This window comes from Rhodnius prolixus, unplaced genomic scaffold, assembly GCF_049639745.1.
Source record: "Rhodnius prolixus isolate KJV_2025 unplaced genomic scaffold, Rpr scaffold_9, whole genome shotgun sequence".
In the NCBI taxonomy this organism is placed as follows: Eukaryota; Metazoa; Arthropoda; class Insecta; order Hemiptera; family Reduviidae; genus Rhodnius; species Rhodnius prolixus.
In genome coordinates this window covers 7,745,945-7,767,882 of record NW_027411604.1, presented here as the reverse complement: position 1 = coordinate 7,767,882, position 21,938 = coordinate 7,745,945, and the positions used below count along the sequence as shown (strand labels likewise).

General features: G+C 30.7%; 1 protein-coding gene across 11 annotated transcripts in view; it reads right to left on the bottom strand.

Moving 5' to 3' along the window:
- The window catches only part of LOC141454206 (cilia- and flagella-associated protein 65-like), a 112,230-nt gene that overhangs the window by 72,734 nt on the left and 17,558 nt on the right, over nucleotides 1-21,938 (bottom strand). For all 11 annotated transcript variants that reach the window (XM_074128191.1, XM_074128194.1, XM_074128190.1 and 8 more), the window contains 7 exons: nucleotides 18,806-19,037; nucleotides 17,683-17,830; nucleotides 14,766-14,867; nucleotides 11,938-12,133; nucleotides 6,666-6,814; nucleotides 5,737-5,888; nucleotides 2,504-2,722 (listed from right to left, as the gene is read on the bottom strand). The gene's annotated coding sequence lies outside the window, so the exon portion shown is untranslated. The remainder of the gene's footprint in view (nucleotides 1-2,503; nucleotides 2,723-5,736; nucleotides 5,889-6,665; nucleotides 6,815-11,937; nucleotides 12,134-14,765; nucleotides 14,868-17,682; nucleotides 17,831-18,805; nucleotides 19,038-21,938) is intronic.

Here is a 21,938-nt window from a genome sequence, read left to right as displayed (position 1 = left end):
TAATCTGTTCTATTCTGCATTATATGCGTAAAATTTAAAAGTAAAATAAAACAAAATGCAAGGATTTCAATCGACTTTAAGTTAAAATAGTAAATATGCTAATTCAGGAGAGATGAGACTGCAAAAGAAGAATTCTGTCCATTAAGAAAAAACGAAATGAAATTAACGAAAAGTACTAAAGAGATAACATCCGTAGGTTACTTCAATACATAATGAAGGTATTTATAAGGTTAACCAAAACGATTAAAAATCTTCCCACTAATTAGAAGGATTAAATACTATTCAAGGATTTGTCACATAATCGAAGACAAGATGAAACTTTTTTAAGGCGAAAAAAGCTAATAATAAGTTCAAATCACTGATTTACTTCAGTAAACATTCTGGGCAAAAAATATATTTCTCTCAAAACTATGTCTCACAATAACCATCTATCGAGATTGTAGAAAATTTACTTTCCTTAAAAGCCTTTTTTTTTACTACAGTCTAATTTTTAAAGTAATTGGAAGTCTTTAATATAACTACATAAGTCCTAACTCACAAATCGAAATTTTACAGGAAGAAGACTTTTTATTCCAATTTTTATTAGAGCTAGAGTAATTCCAACTTGCCTCTTAAGTAGACATATTAAAGTCGTGCCTTAAGATTAAGGACAAAAGAAAATGTACTCCTCACCATTTTAACTAATTGTTATTGCAATTTGTAACTCAACATTAAGTGAATTCCTTCTTCTTAATCAATTCTTATCTACATTTATAAAATCAGGAACCTCCACGCAGAAACGAACTGATTACATTAGATAGATTTTCATTTACTTTTGTCAACAAAAAAGACTGATCTTTTTAACTCATATCAGAGAAGTGTTCATTCATTCATTAAGTGCATTTTTTTCGTCAGCAACTAAATAATGAGCTGAATTACCCTCTCTAAGATTTATAAAAATTGTGGAATCGTTTTAGAGAGAATCCAATTAATTAACTCGATCAATAGATGATCTAAGAGAAAAAAAGTTATTATAGAAAAAAGTTAATAAACATAATTTAAATAATAAAATTGCATTAAATTTTAAAAATTTCATTTATTTTTATATTCGAGCACGAAAAATGAAAATAACGTAAATGACAAAGTCTTCACGTTTTAAACCATTTATTACAGAAATATTCATCTACTAAATGAAGACCACTCATATTAGGTTTCAGCTGTACTTATCGTAAGATTAAAAAACAGTATATTTGGGAATATAGAATAAAAATGTAGCTTAAAAAGTTAAATATACTTTCTTTAAAAATACTATCACTGAGATGAATTAAAACAGAATCAAGTCACAAGCAAAGAAGATGAATGAAATTCAAATACCTACTTATTTTTTCAGATACTAACTAATTTTTTTTAATAAAGAAAGACATCTTACAACAAATTAGTAGCAAATAACAAGATAAAAAAATAATAAATTAGAAAATAATCTCAACCTTTTTAGAGAAGGAAGCAAACACTAACCTCAACATATGAATATTGAATTGGAAATAAGAAACAAAATGATTTAGCAACTTGCTCATGAAACTAAAAGATATTAAATGTTCCACTTTAAATAGCTTGAGTTTTAGAAATTAAAATATCCACGAGAAAAGCCTCCAAAGAAAAATGTCTGGGGCATGTACTAATTATTCACTATACACTAGCACTATCTTGTGACAAAGATTGGAACTAACTCAGCTTCCCAAGTCAACTTCAGGTAAATGCAGAGAAAACAGTACAACTAATTAAAAACTCATTTAAAAAACTAAACGTTATAGCTCTTAAAATTATCTAGCAAGTACTAATTTTCTAACAATATTACGAAAGATACAAATTAAAAGTATAATGAATCTTCGCATCACAAACAATAAATAAGCTAACCCAATTATATTTTGTAAAGTTGTTACTATTTGGCAAGTTTCACTAAATAATATAATAAAGAAGTAATATTTTTGAAGCTAATAATGGAACACATATTGTCTACAAAATAATAATAATTTTTTCATCACCTCTAATATAAAATTTCAATATATAGCTTATAGCCTTTTGTTATTGATTGTTGTAGGTAAACTTTAAGCTGTACAAGGCTACCACGCTATTACCATTCTTAATTATGGAATAAAAACAATAAACATGTACACTCTAATTTCGATATCGTGTTATAAATAAATTTTCCTCTGCAAAGAAAGAGTACCATGAACCGAAACTGATCAGTCAGATAGAGCTAAGTCTGGACTAAGGGATGATATAAAGAAGTTCAATGCAATCGACTTGAAATATGTGGCCGAGCGTTAACATACTTAAAAAACTTTTTCGTCACTGCAAAAGTAAATCCTTATCTAAATGATGGCAGTGAAGGTAGGGATTGATAAAAGCACATCAGGAACGAACTCATAACGAATTAACAGAAGTTCATCCAGAAAATGCGTAAATTAGTTTTTCCTTCGAATTTTCGTCTAGCTTATAATGTGAAAATGTAACCACAGATTACCTGGCTAAGGATTTCGAAACCTATGGTGTTGTAGTGCTGTAGGCAGATGAATTTTTCGATGATCTGGATTCTCCATTCTTTTGCGGTGTGTTGATGCGGCCTTATCCACTCTCGTTTCTTTTATCTTGTAGAAAATAGAAGCTGCTAAGGTATTTTTAAAATTCTGACAATTCTCCAGGAGTACTTGAAGTTGCGTTGGACTCATAGCTCCCGTACAGCCTGTTCAAAGTCAAATAAATGCCTTCTTAACTTTTTGTTCATAGTGTCCTCCAGCTGAACAATTTTTAAAATCAATGCTGGGCCTTGATTATTGGTTAAATCCCAATAGTAACACAAGTCCAAAAGAGAGGTTTCTTGGCCTTAAATACGTGTAACCTCCTTTTCGATGTTTTCTATTTATCTATCGATCTATCTATTTCATTAACAATTTGAAGAGAACAATTTGAGGAGGATAAAGTTCATTCGTAAAAATGTCTAATTTATCTGGTTGGGTTTCAAAACCATGGAGTTTTTCTATTTGGGAAAATGACTGTTATTAAAAACTGACGAAGTAAGAATTTCAATACGGAAATAGTTTGTTGTACTTCCTTATAAGGTACAGTTAAAATGAATTTACAGAGCCTTCCTTAACGCAACGATTTTGAAAAAAAGTAGATTGATGAGGTGTTTGAATAATTAACACATGAGATGTCCACTAAGGTTGAATGAATAATCGGAGGGTTAAATAAAAAAGGTTTGCAGTGAAGGGAGATGTAAAAAATAGAATGAACAGAATTGATGCAGATCAAATCTCGATAGCTTAATAATACTATCGAGAAAGTAATTAATATTTCATTAATAATATTATAAAATAAATAAATAAAATATTTAACTAAGAAATATTGTAAATTATTTTTGAAGTAACTGTAATTTTCGGCTATCATAAAGTTAATACAAAATGAAATTTGTTTGTTTCAAACTCAAGTGATCACGTTAAGAGAGGCATGATTATAAAATAAAAATTAATCATACTTTTTTGAAAAATAGTATTAATTATGTATTAATCGACATACGTAAATCGCAATAGGAGGCAGTAAATTTTTGAAGTAACTGTTATTAAAGCACATTTTGCTTAGTATGTGACATGAAATAAAAAAAAAAATACATTTCAATAAATGTTTCCGAGTCAATTTACATGAACTCAGGAAGGTATAAAATTACAATAGTTTGTGATATTTTGGAAGTATGTTCAAAATAAATTACTAGCACAACTTTTTTATATATCTACTACAGGAAATCCTGATTATAAAAGGAACTACAAACACCCCAAAGATTATTCATAACAAAATAAGAACTTGCGAACTTCATATAATAATAATCGTGCAATGATTTTTAATATATTAAGGTTGGAATAGTAGAAAGTACCATTACTATCACACACTGATGGTGCTAACAGTTTTCAGAACTTTTATTGGACCTTTCATGCGTAATGATGAGTGTGAAAGTTGTTAAATATTGTACTGAAATCAAAGATAGCTAAGTCCCAAAGATGGAAACATGATTACGATGCCGCCAATTGTGTAAAAGGAAATAAAGGAACTTATGCAGAGCGATTGTAATTATGGGGTCGAATAGTGGCAGTCCGTTGGCACTTTTAGAGAATTGTATAAAAGAATGAGTTGTGAAATAAAGAGGAGAAGTACACAATAGACAAAGAGAGGAGGAGTGAGAGCTTAGCCAGACAAAGATAAGCCAGACGGCATGGTACAACTCTATTTTTAAAAACTCGTTTGGCTGCAAACAGACATATAGTTTAAAGAGGAGGGAGTATATAGTGTTGTGGCCTAACGGGCGCGAAAAAAGAAAAAAGTAACTTGCCGCAGACTTTCCGAAAGGTCAACTGTCCCATTATATTCGTCTCTTCTTTCCATCTTATTCCATTCATAGGAGGAAGCCATTCTTAACTTCATCTCCCCTGTACCTATCGCTAATGAGGAACCCCCAGCATACACACACACGACTTCACTCACTCTGATTTACACACGACAGAATGTAAACAACCAACCGACCCATTGACAACTTTATAAAATATTCCCACTCACTTATACAAAACAAAACAAAAAAAATCCTGCCACATAATACTTTTAACGAATTATACATATATTAAACGCAACATATCGTGCCGCTAAAATAAAAATAAAAAATCTTTAAATGAGTAAATTATTCAAACTATCTTTAACAAAAAAAAATCTTTGCAGGGAAAAGACTCAACCAAAAAAACATCGTTTGTAATCAAATTGTTTATTAACGAAAGGCATGGATAATCTTCTACGTCTTTAGAGAATTGTTCAACTTTAAATGTTGAAAACGATAAATGGGTAGCCTTATTTATTCATTATTATTTTTTATTTTCTCCAGTCTTGTTAACCAATAATTTATACCGGTTTAGGTAGCCTTACAATTGTTTGTTCAACGTTTTGCATAAGTTTTTTTTTTCATTTATGTTCAATATCAGTGATGTATTTTAATAGTAAGGTTTTATGATTTTTTTTTTGGCGCGTCGACTGCTACGGTCATTAGCACTCGTTTATATGATTATTATTAACTCTATTCGTTGCAATGGTAAAACAAGTTCCTTTATGTTTTTTCAGTATTTCTTTCAACTAGTTTGTACTTTGTAATCTTTATGAACTTATACATTACTTATAATGTAAAAAAATAAACAAATGTACCAAGCATCTGGTCTAGATATTAGCAAAACAAAACTACAAACGTTGATTTTGTAAATACAACTTTTTATTTTGTTGGATTTAACATATATATTTTGTGATTATTTAGTTTCTTTTATAAAAAAAAAAAGTATGGCGGTGAATGTGATAGATTTCTGAAAATACCGGTTGCCCTGAAAGGTCGAAACTATGAAGACCTTCTGAGCATGAAGATCAGTTCGTTATTTTTGCATCTAAACTAATTTTAAGTTTAAATAACCTATCACTTCCTTTATATATATATAATATAAACGATTTTACTCTATTTATTATAAAAGAAATTTGTTCTAATGTTATGCAAAAATAATGAAAAATATGCGCACAAACAGAAGTTTAAAAGATAAAAATAAGATTTATATTAAACACCGGGCTATGGCTGAAACCGCAGGCATGCAGCCAAAACTGGCTGATTGCATTGCCACATTGTTGTTGAGTAGAAGGAAAAATTTCTCAATTTTCTACTAGATTCACTGATAATTTTCTCACCAATTGGTTTTTTGTATTATCTCCTCCGATTTCCTAGTGTCTGAAGTTGCGTCACATTGAGACAGAATGTTTGAATCAGTTTCCAATACTCTACCCATTGTCTGTATAGAAGCTGGACCACCCACTAGAATTCTCATGTGAGAGTTTGTGTCCTGTAAATAGGAAAAAGCTTGTTTAAATCATCAAGAACATTTGGGCTTTTTAAAATATATGGTATGCAGCAACTGATCAAAATGTTGTAAGATTGGTTTTTAATAACCGATTGTATAATAAATAAGAAGAGGTACCAACACTTAGTAAGTTAATAGTATGATAACTATGGTTAACTTCTTTAAAAAAAAAAAAAATCAATCGAACAGAAAATCTTAAAGAAACAGAGCAGTCTTAAGAGTATTTTATGTTGAAGCAATTAAAAGAAGAGAGAAGGAAAAAAATTTTAGTTTGCTCAACGGTTCCTAAATTACATTGCTTAATTGAAAGATATCTGAAAGCAAACTATACCGTTATATCTTCAATATGTTATTGCTTCGATTCTTTGATCATTTCCTCCACATATAACATATACAAGAGAAGAAATATATTTATTAAATGTTAAAAGCACACAATTAAATACGTATTATGAGCATCAGCAAACTATTTACTGCTATTACTAATAGATACAAACTGTATAAATAAGAACATTCAGCTAAAAATTCTAAGTTAAGTTTATACAACGTTTTAATGCTGAGTACATATCATAATTTTATTACAGCTCATTATCAAGTCATATATGATTAATCAGCACTAAAATTATTACCATACCAAGTGCATTTTTTAAATTTTGAGTTTCATCAAAAATGCCATTCAGTTTTTTTAAAGATGTTTTTTGAAAACGATACTAATGATTCACTTTAACTTGTTAAACTAATTTTATATAAATGTAGTCTTACAATTTTGATAAAGTGGTATCGTAGATTCTTTCTAATGTGCCATTTTTCTGTAATGTACGGTCATATGTTTTGTTTGAAGTTTCTTAAAGCGAAAGTACCGCTTTACTCAATGAATAGTTCACTTTCTCGAAATTGGCTCCCCGGCTTTCCTGTAAATTACAAAAATAAATATTTATAACTTTTCTTCAAGCATTTTTCAAGAAAATTTGTTTTAGAGCAATTCTCTTGAGGAGAGGGGTAAGTATATGCTTCTCTATGATACATTTCAGACTAATGTACGTAATTTAATAATAAAAACTGTATATATAATAATGTTGGTTAGAATAATACGCCAGTTTTTTTTACAATTATTAAAGTGACAAAATTTTCTTCTAATGTTTAGATTCCTCCAAATAAATGCAGGTCTGGTGTACACTAATAACACCTTGCAGGTAGAACACAACCACATTATTCTTTAAATATAGGATGGTTCTTTTGTGTTCAAACTCTTTTCTTTTTAATTCTTAATATTATCAACATTATCAAATATTGATAATATTATCAAACAGATTTAATTGGATCTTGGCAGGATACGTTTTATTCGAAGTTTCAATAAAATATACATAACCTTTTTTAAGAAATTCTAAATAAACCAAATCTAAGAATGTTATTGTAGCTTTTGGTATGTTTGAGCAAGCTTAACCTTCCGCTCTGTTGCAGTTCTCTTAAAACGAAATGAAAGGGAGGTAGTACTGACCAAGTGACGAGACCATCACGAAAAACTTTTCTGAAATCATGTCTGAAGATAGAACATCAGCGGCTCACTCACGATTCTTATTATATCAAGTAAAATAAAGAGATCGATCAGCTCCCTTTAAACGTTAATAAAGAATGTAAACAATTTTTTTTTTCAAGTTCTTGTAGAAGTCTTTGGGAATTTAATGATTCGAAGCAGGATATATTAAATACTGAACTTAAAGACACTGACTGCTTAGTGCCTGGGAATACTACGAATATAAAAGACTTATTTGAATTACATACTGGTATATATCCCCTGGCGGTACCTAATCGAAATTTCAAATTTGAAATATCGGTTTTAAGTTATACTGACTACGCAAAGGCATACACATCTTTTTGTAAAAACCACTTTTCGTGTTTAGGATACTTCCAAAATTGAAATCCTTCACTTCCTCTTACGGAGGGGGCAAGACAAAGTGAAAATGGTCAGCTTTGCGTGTTCACTAGTAGATTAGTGGGAAAATAAAATACATGAAAGAAAAGAAATGCAAAAATAAAGGAGAGAGAAAAACAGAAATTTAAAAAAAAACAAAAAAAAAACAGCAAGTTTATTGAAGTGTAGTAAAGCGGGCGCGGACTTCACATAAAAGGGATGGAGTGACTGTGAGAGAGAATGTGTTTTGTAAAGAAGTTTGGGAAGTCGGCGAATGGACGATGGTGGGAGATGGACGCTGGCTCCACGCAGGCTGGCTGGCAGAAAACACGTCCCAATTCCAGACCTGGTATTAAGTTAGGGTTAATGGGCCGTGGCACCATTACCTCCCCATTAGAGGACAACTGTAAATATTAGAGAGCTCTCAACTGCAATCCATTCTAATATGTATATCTGCGCAATATCAAATATTATCAATAAATAGTGAATCAGACTGAGCTGAAACAAAGAGGATTTTATTAATTGTGTATTCTTAGGAGCACCATTTATTATTACTTCAATTTTCTTTTTAAAATGATAACTTATATTCTAAATGGATTTTTATTTATTTATACTTTTAAAATATCTGGTGAGAATACTTCCTATTCTACAAAATAATGAATTCTAAAGGAGATGGTTAAAAGTACGGCAATAGCGCAGCAAAAGAATTTAGAAAAACTGGCTTAAAAACCTTATATAATAGACAATTTTTCTACATATTGGTTAGTCCACCAAGAATATTGTATTGTATTTTAAATCAATTAAAAGTTTGATAAAATAGATTAACTAATAATTTAATTTGCCCAAACACTATAGACTCGGTTTTTAGTAGGACAAAGCCTGCTATTTCTATTTCATTATTTGGTAATGATGATAATATCGGCTTTTTAAAAAATGGGAAAAGGTTTCTTGAAGGTAAAACGTACATTCTTTTAGATAGAATCCATAACTTAAAGATAAACTCTTGTAAGGATTGAAAATGTGGGTTAGATCCCCAGTGATGGATAATGTCACTGATTTTATCCGTAGTACCAAGATCATCTACCATTAAAGGTTCATTCATTAATGCATGATTAAAAGTGTACAATATACCGTAAGAGTGTTCGCCCAAAATAGAGTTGCTAAATAGATTGTAGTTAATGGTGGAGAATATGTAAAAAGTTTTACAAGCTAAAAGTTTTAAAGTATACATTATTACTAGATGTTTTCAATACCAGAGGAGTTCTATCTAAAAATATACCATCAGTATTAGACTGCAGGGCTTGTTTAAAAGGTTGAGACATGTCTGAAAATTCAACAACGATGTAGCAGTTTTCTGATGAATGCACTAGAAGTGACTGTATACTAAACTGCAGCAAAGAGAGAGATAGGTTTGGAGGGTGGTTCCAGCTTACAATTTCTTACAAACGAAGCAAAAAGCCTAAAGAAAACGATAAAAGAACTGTGCTAAGTACATGTAAAGAATAGGTGATGAAATTTCCTGTTCCAAAAAAAAGGAAGGTGTCATTTAAATGGGAAGAGGACATGAACAATGAAGTAGAGGCTATGTTTTGGAAAATCAAAAGAAGACAAAATTCAATGTTAACTTCAAGAACTAGGCATATCATTTGACAAAATTTACTTCATCATTACAGTTGTTGTAAATAATAAAACTACTATTGGGGAATGAGGCTTCATGGAGCTTAAACCAGTAAATCTACAGTTCCAGCAAAAATTATTTATTTCAATAATTCAAATCAAAAAGGCTGCAACAAAGAGTTGCTTCAGAAATCAACAGGAATAACTTGCCACAGCAAAAATATGAAAATTTTACCTAAAAAAAATCTCTTTGCGAAGGAAGCTATTTCTTCCTGACACAGATGAAAAAGATGGACTCAGATATCAGAATGGTTACTTCAATAAAAAATAAAAATCAATTAAACAATTTTCTTACTTTGTTTCTGAAGTTAATGATAGTTGAATATAACTCTAGGAAATAATGTTATAATGAGGAATTTCATTAAAAGAGTTGTTTCCTAGTGGAGACAGACAGTTTATAATAATTATTCTTTTTTTATTGTTAGCTAATAATTTTTTTCTACTTCTAATGAACGGTACAAAAAAGAATACCGACAGGTATAAGAAAGAGTAATGGAATATTTGCTTTTCTCTGACTGCAATGAGAGACAAAATGAGGTAGTTGAGACTTACTGTTTGCTTAGACAAGAGGTTATGGGTAGAGTGTAAATAAATTGGTTGCTACATCCCATTTGTATTCTCATGAAGTGGCAGTGTTGGATTCAAACAACTTTAGATGAAGAAGGAAATGAGAAGTAAAACAAAAAACAAAGAAGAAGTAAATGAAAAAAAGAAAAGAAAAGAAATTGCAACTAAATCCTTTTTAATATAAGGCACCGCCTTTCGCTAAATATCATAGAAAGAGGAAAAACAAAGAAATCAAAAGAAAGGAGGCAAGTAAAAATAATAAATAAAAAAATGCAGCATTTAAACAACCGAGGGGGGAACTACACAGTTAAAGAATGTCGTGGAGACATGTATGTGACCGGCGTTGTGTATAAGTCGCAGTGACACAACATTGACTTGTCTCTATTTTTATTTTTATTTCTTTTCTTGTTTGCTTACTTTTTTATTTTTAATTCTTTTTACTGTAACAGTTACTACAAAGAGAGGCCAGTTTGGCTAGCTTGGTAACTTGCTTCATTTCAACTATCAGTATAAGTCCTCCAGAACATCATGAGACTCCTCGACCGATCTAACACAGATAGATATTTTTTTGATTTTTTTAAATGGTGTAAACTAACTTATCACTCTCTCTGAACCCAATAATTCAATATTTTTCTTTTAACTTCCAATCTTCACGAAATGTACGCTACTCAACTTGCACAAGGCGAAATGTCGAATATCTGCCTACAGTAGTGTAGAATGAAACCAAACGAAAATTTGATAAAATTAGTCAGTACAATTTCACTTTAAGGGTACGTTCACAACGGAGCTGTGAGCATAGATGATAGGAGTGATGCATCAGCGCTTAAAGAAAAACATAATACATTCGAATGTGAGTGTGCACAACGAAGCAGCGACTAGTGACTCATACGTGCTGCTATAAACGAGCATAGATGATAGAATTAAATATTTCATTTTTCTGCTAGCTGAACTCCAGTATCGGAGCTTCAAAATGGACGTAGAAAAATTAATTACTGCTGTCTTTACTCATTATTTTTTGTTATTATTTACTTTTAAACAATATTTTGTTTTTTAAATCGTGCTTACATTTACTTTTATGTATATTTATTTGTTTTTCTCAATAAAACCATTACTTACCTAAGAGTAATCACTAGTTTTTCTTCTGTGGTTATAGGTTTTTCATGACAATTTTTCCGTTTTCTTAATTTTGACCTTATTTTTTCTAAAATATAGTCGAATGTGGGTGGTCCCATCCTCATATATTAAAAAAAAAAACCATCCGGAGTTCCTTATATAAATGGTGAAATTCACCCAAAGTACTTCGTTCTTTATTTATGGGATGTACATGATATTTTCTAAAGCGTTTTTTCTTTAAAATATACCATTTTGTTGCTGCTGAACTCTTCTTCACTATTCGACATGTTGCATGTATCACAGCTCCGTTGTGCACTCTAATCTGCGATTATATTTTACTCTATCAGTTATCATCTCTACTATCGTCTATACTCACAGTTCCGTTGTGAACGTACCCTAAGACGTTACAGGAGTTGATAAACACAGATTATATAAATGACAATGTTGTTAAGGATTACCCTCTAAACGATGGCTCCTTGAAGATATGAAACGAAGTGAGGGGAGAGTTAAGAGGCTTCATGATGATCTTGGGAATATATACCAAGGTGATTAAACCAATCACGCTATCTAGCCTATGGGCTTGCTCTAGCCTTCAAAGGCTTGCTTGTCTGAGCGTGTCCCACACTCACTGTGTCCTTGGAGTCTAACTTCCACCAATTGCACATGTACACACAAAATAGAGCTAAAGCTCGGAAAACAAGACCAAGTTCCCCATCTGCTTCAGACACAGCAGAGTATTATCAAAGACTATGAAAATATACTTACAATAATTGGATGCGATTAGTGAGTAGTAAGTGCACTGAACTTCCACAAAGAGATTACAGGTTCTTTTTCTTTAGCTTCAAGCTCTTTACAGCTCACTATCCGATGATATAGATTGTGTTATCTGCAACGAGAGTACACTGTGTGGAGGGCGGTAGTGTACTAAAAAAAGGTTTCCATAGACAATACCTCAGATGCCCTAAAATAATATAAAACAAATTAAAATTGTTTTTTATCAAAGTATTCATCTTAAGAACTAAATAATAATGCATCCCTTTGAGATCAATGATAAATTTTTGATTCTTTTTTCTTCAACAAAGTGAGTTTAAATATGAAGCTATTAAACCCAAGCAGTTAATACGTCTAACTACCTCTGCTAATCTCTAAAAAAAGAAACATGATTAAAAAGGTTTTAAACATTTATTTCTGGTGGAAAGTCATTTTTGAAAAATTTACGCAATCGTAATACTTTCTATGAAACACGTTATGCTTAGACTTCAGTGCTAGGCTGATAGTTAGATGCACGACTCTTTTATTTCAATACTATATTTAAAATATCTATTTATACTTGAATAAATTATTTAAAATAATAATAATAAATAAAAGGAAAAATATTTTCCAATAATATAAAATAAAAGAATCTTTAAAGGAGTTGTAAAACAGTTAATTCAAAATAAGTGGTAGTATAACGGTATCCTGCCGAATCACCCAATGTTTTAAAAAATGATTATTAATGGGATTAAAGGAAAGTTAAAGAGGGGGATTGGGGAGGATGGGAGTGAAGTCTGAAATGATTTTTTTTTTTGTTTTTTTTAATAGAGAGATGGTTTTGGATGGGGAAGGAAAGCGAGGTGATAGCCGGGGGGGTATTGGTAAAGAGTAGAGAGAGGCATCGCGGCACGGCGACGGTCTGTATGAGTAACGTGGTAATCATGTCTTCATTTGGAAAGGAAGTCAATAATCTGGGCTATTGATAAAAAAGATGTCTGCATGGACCACCAGGGACATGTGAGGAAGGCAAAAACAAGACCCCCGGCCCACACACGAACTTACAACTTCTCTCTTTCTCTCTCTCTCTCTCGCTACGCATACCCTGATTCTCTTCACTCACAAACATACATATACACAACACACTCGAAGAGAAGCTCATTCAGTCCTAAGCTAGCTCTCCATTATACATACACTCGTACTGATATCTTGCAGATATATGAACACTTACATACATATATACAAGCGCACAATATCTTTTTACTGCCACACACATCGTATAAATACTTATTTACTTTTTATTGCGTTCCACATAACATTTATCGTATTGTAAAAACTTAAAATAAAGAAAAGGAAGAAGAAAAAATAAAAACCTTACAATATCCAATAATTTTTATATCAATTTATTCATTACCAAAACTGTTCAATGTTAGACACATTTTTATTACTTCCCTCTTGTAACTGTTAAACAAACACAAAAAATCCACAGGCTAAGAAATAAAACAATTTTATTGATATCGGTAGAGTATATACTTTTCAATTTGTAAGAATATTAACTGTTAAAAGTTCTATTGTATGTATTTTTTTTTTCAAATAGATAAGTTTGTTACCGACCATCTCAATTGCAGCTCACTTAGATTGACGGGAAAACATTAGGGAGGTAATAGTCCGAAGGAAGAACCATTCTTTAGAATAGATATGGAATCCTTTCTCTTGTCTCCAAAAATGACCATCATTACGTTTTTAAGGATATTGTTTCCTTCAATGGACCAATAGTTTAGAAGTATTATTAAGTACTACTATTTCAACAACTCAGCAGATTTGGACATCAACTCTCTTAATAATTTATTATAATCACATATTCATCAATATTTTATTTAAAAATAATTATTTCTCTGTACAAATGAAATTAGAATACTTCTACATGTTTTCAGCTTAAATCCAAGCACCCCTTCCCCACATAAACTACAACTCCAATTCACAATTCTAAAACAATGTGCACTAAACGAACAGGACCCTTAAACAAGTAATAGATTTCATTAATTTTTATAGCATTATTTTTATAAAAAGTTTGACAACTCATTAACATTTTGAATAGCACTAATTCACATCATCTAACCTCACACATTCACACTTTCACACATTCAGCAAGTGTAGTGCAAAACGATTACATAAGTATAGTTGAAATCTCTACACCAAACTCATTAATTTACCTCTAGTAATGGATGATTCCGAAACCAGTCGGGACATGCATGTTACGACGAATAAAAATCACAGACAAGTAGTGCTCTCTTAAACAACTGGAATCTATTCCAGACGAGATTTGTCTAATTTCATTTCTCAGAACGAACTCGGCAATTCGCTCTTAGTGCAACGGAATAATGTTTTACCAAATTATAAAGACATAGAATCAAGAATAAAAAAAGAAAAGGACCATGTTTTTCCATCTATCGTTAGTTAATTTTCTCCTGTTGCAAAATATTCTTGAAGTGAGTCACTAACAATTGCAAACGAAGGGTGATTTCTTCAGGAATTAGTCAACAATAATAACCATCCACACATCATTTCTAAAAAATTCATACTAAATATTTGGCAAACTTTCTCTTTAGTAACGAAGTCTATTCGGTTATCATTCAATACAAGTTATTTAGATTTTATATTGTATTTTTTGTAGACATAAATTCTATATTTAATTAAATATTTTAGCTTGCTCTATTGACATCAAATGCAGTTTTTGTAAATGTCTGTATTCATAGTGAAACTTTAAAGGGTCTGCACGTGAATGAATGGTTGAAAATCTTGACATTTTGTTCGAAAAGTTTACGTTTACATAAGTTTCTTACCGTCACTAATGAGTTCGTTGAAAATCAAGTATACTCTTTCGACAGATATAATCCATCAAGCTTTAGTTGTTTTTCGATCACATGTTTGTTTGACTACATATCCTAGAACACAAAAAATAAATAAATAAAAATGGTGAGCAGATATAGAAAATACATAAAGCCATAATGGTTCGTTCTTTTAAAACCCATAAACTGGTTTCGCCAAAGCACTGACTGTTTATATTATACGATTTATAATAACAATTTTACAATAGTTTTTTTTTATGCCTCATGAGAAAATGTAACTTGTTTACCACCATATAATCAGTTATAATTTTTATTTATGTAAATACAATAATAATTATTAGTTTTTACTTCCACACTATAATATAAAGCATTGTTTATTATGTGAACTGCTTTCCTTTTCATTTGTTTTGGGAATTTTTATAAGAATTCTTTGTTTAATTTTTAGTTGGATAGTTCTTTTATTTTTTAGAACGTTGGGGATTAGTGGTCTTCGCTCTTACTAGGAAGGAGAGTGTCCTCTAAGTTCTTAGAGGAAAGGGAACTAGGCTCAAGTTCTGGAATCTTTGAGTCTCTGGAAATATCCTAGTCTAACAAAATTTAATGTATATTTTTGTATGAATTTGCGACCATTGCATTTATTTGGGTATTGCGAGCCAATAAAAATTACTTTTAAGACGACCAGTTCTATGAACATTGCCATAAGAACTCTATATCTTTTAGGTCCCTATGGATTTCAGCCATTCCTAATCATATCAAGGCATCTGTTTTGGGTAAAACCGACATCAACTACTTGTTAGTAATGAAGTAGAATGGATAAGAGAAGAAAGCTGAATGAGAATACTATTCTTGGTAAGACTTGATTGTTCGCAATGTTGCCATAGTTTTGACATCTCAATCTCAACCAATTCATAAGTGGTTTGTTGAAATTAAGACATCGTTAAATTAGAAAATATGACAGATAAAATTCCATTTTTTGTTTTCGTTTTTTGCTTCATCATAAAAACTAAAAACATGAAATACCCACGTTAAACACTGATACCTTAAATAACTAAGATATGTTCCTTTTCTGTTAGCACCTGAGTATATTTTTTTAGAATTCACAAAGAAATTTATTAAAGTTGTTAAAAACAAGATTAAACAATCAATTAGTTGTCAGAATAAAGTAAATTCTGACATAATTTCAAGACGTTTCCTCTTTGCACGGCTTTACAAAATGCCCTTGTATAAAAAGAGAGATAACGTGAGGGGAGAAAGAGGGAATATGTTTAAACATGTGTGCATATTAATGTAAATAGTTTGAAAAGGATTGTGTTAAATATGTAAAAGAAGCCTCTTCAGATGGATAAGAGAAGACGAGGAAGGTTTACGTGAAGCGACTGTAAGAGGTTAGTGACCCTGCTAATTGTCAGTCCGAAGAGAGGACAAGAAGCCAAGTGTTGTACACACACCACTTCTACCGCTAGTGTCCCGCCTCCCCAACTAGCACTACCACCTCCCTTATACTAAATTGTACATATGTATCTTCTTGTCACCAGCTTATCACAATCTTGCATCACAACCCACTATCTACACATTGAAATTCACAACCTCTTTTCCCCTTCATATTATTATAATTGTTATCTATCTTTCTAACGTAAATTTAATTTTATTTCAATAAGGTACATTCCTCACGTTTTGTTTTTTTTGTGTGCCTTCTCTTACCCCTTGTACCCTAGATTCCAGACGTGCTGGAAATTGGTTTCCCAGGGGGAGGTTCCCAGAGAAGTGCAACGTTAGGGTTCCGTCTAAATATGCTTTCTAAAACAAATTTCGGTTTTACGATGTGCATTATACATAACATAATATAAGAGCACCATTAGGATTCTAAATATGGAGTAAAAATGGGAATGGGGGGGGATTCTATTTTGAATTTTAAGGTCCTTGGCATTTTTTGTTAAGGTCTCAAAAGATTTACTTTAAGTTTGGTGTGTGAATTGCTTATTTTAGAATTAAGTACTTTTCTTTAACATTTTCCCATAAAGGAATTCTAAGGGTGATTGATGTCTCTCTAAAAATTTGAAAACATGAAGGATGATGGTGGCAATTGTGAAGAGGCGGCAGCCTATAAAGCCACGATCAGCTTTCACCTGATATAATTTTCAGCAGCCTATATCAAAAAGTTATGAAGGACAACTGAACCTTCAGAAAAATTCATTGTTAAAAAAAAGTTTGATAATTTAATTCCAATTATTGCAGTGACAGAAAGTTGCAAGAATGTTCACACCAGAGATTTCAATCGGACTCTGGTTTGAGTTTGTAGCCACTGTAACTCGTAAAAGAGAATCTACAGAAAGATGAAATTTGACAATTCAATAAGGTGCCCACAGAGGACATGATTATAAGATTTAGTAAAAATGGCCACCTAGAATGAACGATATGATACTAAATCGACTTTTAATTTTTTGAGATTTTCTCAAATATTAGCTCAAATATTTTTTCTTTTTGGTTTACTACTTTTATTAAAAGTATCAACACAAATTATGTAATAATAGATTGTCAGCAGCTTTGTTTAAACATTTTTTCATCAAATTTATTAAAGCTTGGGGAATAGTAAAAAAAGCTAAGTGCCATTTCTATTTCTTCGCAATGTTTAACCCCTTTTACTCAATTGACCAATTTAAAAAGATGCAGCCCACGAAGCTGAGATGAATTGTGATATTGGATGCAATTCCCGTCCTTGTCCTTGGACTTAATTTAATGTGTCAATATAAGGAATCTATAGAAGCAAGAGGAAATAAAGGTGCTTTTTGCTACTGACCAGAAAAATGGCTAATATAAATACTCAAAGAAGCATCTGACCAAGGGCATCAGTGGTTTCCGAAAAGAATAGAAACGATAAAAGTATTTTATAAAAATACTTCTTTGGACTCACCGAAAAATCACTACTCCTCACACTTTTTAAGACATCACGGATTACGAACCAGTTATTTTGAAGAGTGTTTGCTATCTGCCGCCATCTGATTTGAGAATAAATCCTTCCCAAAAACGTTCCTTTAATAATGCATACTATGCAAAATTTTCTGAAAAAAAGAACAATAAATAGGTATATTTATAAATATATGTATACATGAAGTTTTAAGACACTTAATTTAAACTTCTTAATATTATTAGAAGATAGTTTATTTTTAACTAGGAATCTTTCTTTGAGTAACAGTAATATATTTTTCAGTTGAATATAAACTGATTTCCTACTTGCTTTCAGTTATTCATCCAATAATAACTAGGCAAATCGAATCTAAGAACAATGCAACAGGATCTTAATGAGTCCCTCAAGCTCCCCAATAATCACTTATCACTGGGTTAGCGATAATCAAAGCCCAACAGAGATAACCAAATCTTTCAAGGCCTACACTTTCTAAACTCCAAAAATAAAAAGTAAAAAAAAAAGAAGGTATTTCTTATCACTTGTCTGGCTCCAATTTATGAAAATAAGAAGCTAATTTTAACCAAAAATATTACAAAATTAATTATTCCAACTTGATATCTAAACTCTTTTAAACTTTTATATATATATATATATATATATATTGAATAGTGTGAATAGTTGATTATAAGGAGAAGTCGCCATGGAGGACGAAGAGTAAGTGGAGGGTAGCGGCGGTCTGAGATTGAGAACTGGACAGCAGTTTACATGCTTAAATACTGACGGCAGTCTGCTCCTTTATTACTGATAATTATACATTATAACTAGTAAAGAATATGTATGTATACAATGAACAGAGGAAAGGTACTTCGGCTTTTTCGACTTTATTCTAATTTTTTTACTATACTCCATCAAACCAGACATATATATATATATATATATATTTATATATGTATATTTATGAAAAGAAAAAGCTAAGATATTTATGTATGCGATTACAGGGAAGCAGGAGTAGAAACCTCCCCCATATAGATGAAAAATTATGAGCATTCCAATATTATGCTAAATTAAAAAAAAAAAGTAATCCAAATACTTGTTAAGAAAATTCCAACTATAGGACAAGATTGATTACCTTTTCCAACATCTGAATAGAAACTTGAATATATCAATTTGTTCTCTACAATCTTAACTTCATTCTCTTAACTAAAAATTAAATTTTAGTTTAGATTCGATTTCGTGGGAATTAGCCAGCCAGGCTGTGCAACTGAGACTCGCCAGATGATGGCACCCTTCACTAGTTTATGCATCCTTACAATCCTATCTGCTTCAGACTCGGAAATCTGGAAGGACACTTATAGTCCTATCTGTAAAAATAAACAAATATTTTAGATGAATGATAAAACTACCTAATATAAACAAAGTAAAATTAAATTTTCAGTTTATTTCCTTCAAAATTTCATTTAAAAAAACTTATCCGGGATCTAGATCCGTGCCTAATGTTTAAACAAATTTAAAAGTGAAAAAAAATTGTATTAAACAATTAAGACTTTCGCTTAATTTATTAATAATTAAAAAATAATAAATGTCTCCACTAAGTTAAATTACAAATTAAATAATTAAAACTGTCTTACGACATTATATTTTACCGAATCTCAGATATCCTTAATTAGATTGGTCAAGCGGCTATAAATTACAAGTTCTGGAAATAATTAAACGTGTAATAACTAATGTACTATTCTAACACGTACGCACTGCTTATTCAAATGCTAGTCATCTTTCACTGCAGACTAGCCATCTCAAGAGTGTCTGTCATCGTGTAGGTTTGTGTAGGTTTTCGTCATAAAAGGAGGCGTATACGGATTAGAGAGAGAGAAAAAAAAAAATCGTGCATTCAAGCTTTAATCCAAGAGTCCCATCTAACTCTTAAGCCTAATCACCAAAAATCCCCCCCCCCCGATTCACAGTGGCAAAGGCTCACCACTAAAATCTTAAAGCCTTTGGTAATATTTTCTTAGAATTAGAATTCCTTTTTTAAAAAAAATTGTATAAATGACAGAATAATTACATTTTTTTAAAAAAATATTTCATAATATTGAAAACTTTTATTTTTTTTTAAATTTGTGGAAGTTTCCCCCAAACTAACTTAACTCCCTTGGCTGCGCCAAGGCACAAAACATACTAAGCACTACTTATATTTTTTCGTTTTCAGAGACCTTGAAAAAAAAAAAACATTTCTAGTAGAAAAACAACTCAATTTTAGGAAATGTCATTCGATGGCATTATTTCCTCTTGTATTTGGAAGTAAGACGAAGTAGAAATAATTTTTTTTATGAACATTTTCCATTTGACATTCGATGGGTGAATTTAATGACATACTTGAGGTAATTAATAAAGAACACCTGGTATAAAAATATCTGGTCACATAACAAAAATACTAATTAGTATAATCAAATTTAATTTATTATTGTTAAAATATCTAGTTAAATTAACTTAAATAACCTCTATTTTCTTAAAGCAAATGAATATGTCCTTGTCAATAGTTTTCTTCTAACCAGTTATTATCTTAAGTTGAGGAAGATAAACAAATAATTAAAAATAAGATAATTAGTGAAATATTAGTGTGCAGTACGTAATATTGTCAACTATATGTACAAAAATCAAAATAAGTAAGTAAAAGTTAAAAATAAAAATGAACCGATAGTAATCTTTATAAATTAAAGGTGGTTCTCATAGTAATTAAGGATGTTCTAAGCCAAATCGTTTCTGAATAAAAGAAATAATGGCAGATGATTAAAAAATATATATACATATTATTATTAGTTTGCAGCAATAAAACAATTTTTTATTTTCCCTTAATTCAAGAAGAGAAGAGGCAAGGTATCAAGGACGTAATTAAATTTTTAATTAGGATTTATCCGGAGTACTTGATTTTAGATCTTTTGAATTGAAAAAAGTTTTTTTTGCGCATGTTGTGTGTATTTTTGAGTTACTGTTTATTGAATAACTAAAAAGCAAAAAACAAAAAGATGGAGAAATCTTAAACTTGGATTCCGATTAGAATTTGAATTTGGTTTATAAAAACACACACATAATACAATTGCTGACTGAAAGTGTCAAATTTTCTACATAAACTCATGATAAATGAAAACCTGTCAGAAATTGTCAAAAAAAAAAAAAAAAAAAAAATGCACGCGGTGACCTAAAAAATATCACACTATCTAACTATCTACATTGGGCATTTCGTTACTTCAGCCAAAACTAAACTTTAGAAAATCCTGGAACTACTGGAACAAGAAATATCATCGATAAGCCGCGTTAAATTCTTTCAATTTTGTTTCGTAAGGAGTGATTAAAAATTGAAACCTCACACAAAATTTTTATTATTTTCCTTAACATTTTTCCTTTCTTGCCCAGAAATAATTAATAACATGGATTCATTCACAGCTTAAGCCTGTACTCAAATGTTTATTTTAAAATATAAGATGGAAATGTCTTCTGTAAATTCTTCATTCACTCTTTTCAATCAAACATTAAAAACAAATATTACAAGAAATTTAAATTAAAATTATACTTTTCCCATTTTAAATAATCTTTGGGATTTCTTTTGCGAGCAATAAAAATGACTAGTAACCCTGTCCCCAATAAACTTTCCACCATACCATTACAAGCTGAACATTGTTATGATCACTCATTTCTTTTTTCGTCCGTGTAATAGTTACAGAGAATATCTAAACAATGAACTTACTAAAATAATATAGCAACATTTAGTAGATGATAAAGAACTCTTACCAACCCGCATGTACCCTCTTATTTGGTGAAAGTTGATTAGAAATGATAAACTCTACATTGGAACTGTTTTGTCTATATTTTTTTTTGTGTACCTGTGGGCACTACTTTTCCTAACGAACTTTTTTACTGACAGAACGGTAAATTTAACAATAAGTAGGTGTTTAAAAAAAAAAAACTTATATTTTAATAACTATTAATTAACACTCGGTGAGATAAATGGATTCACCCTCTTAATTAAAATGTTTACTTTCTCTTACTGCGTATTACTAGAAGAATCATAATATTTAGGATATGAAGAGGACGTCTATCGTTTTATCTGCTTAACAAAACAAACAAAAAATCTTGCAAGATATTCACTTGTGATTCAAATCGTTTAGGTTCTATTACTGCTTAATAGAAGTTATGCTAAAAATAATAAGCTTACATTTACAAATACATATTTATTGAGAGAAGTGAACTTGTTCCGTGATATTGAC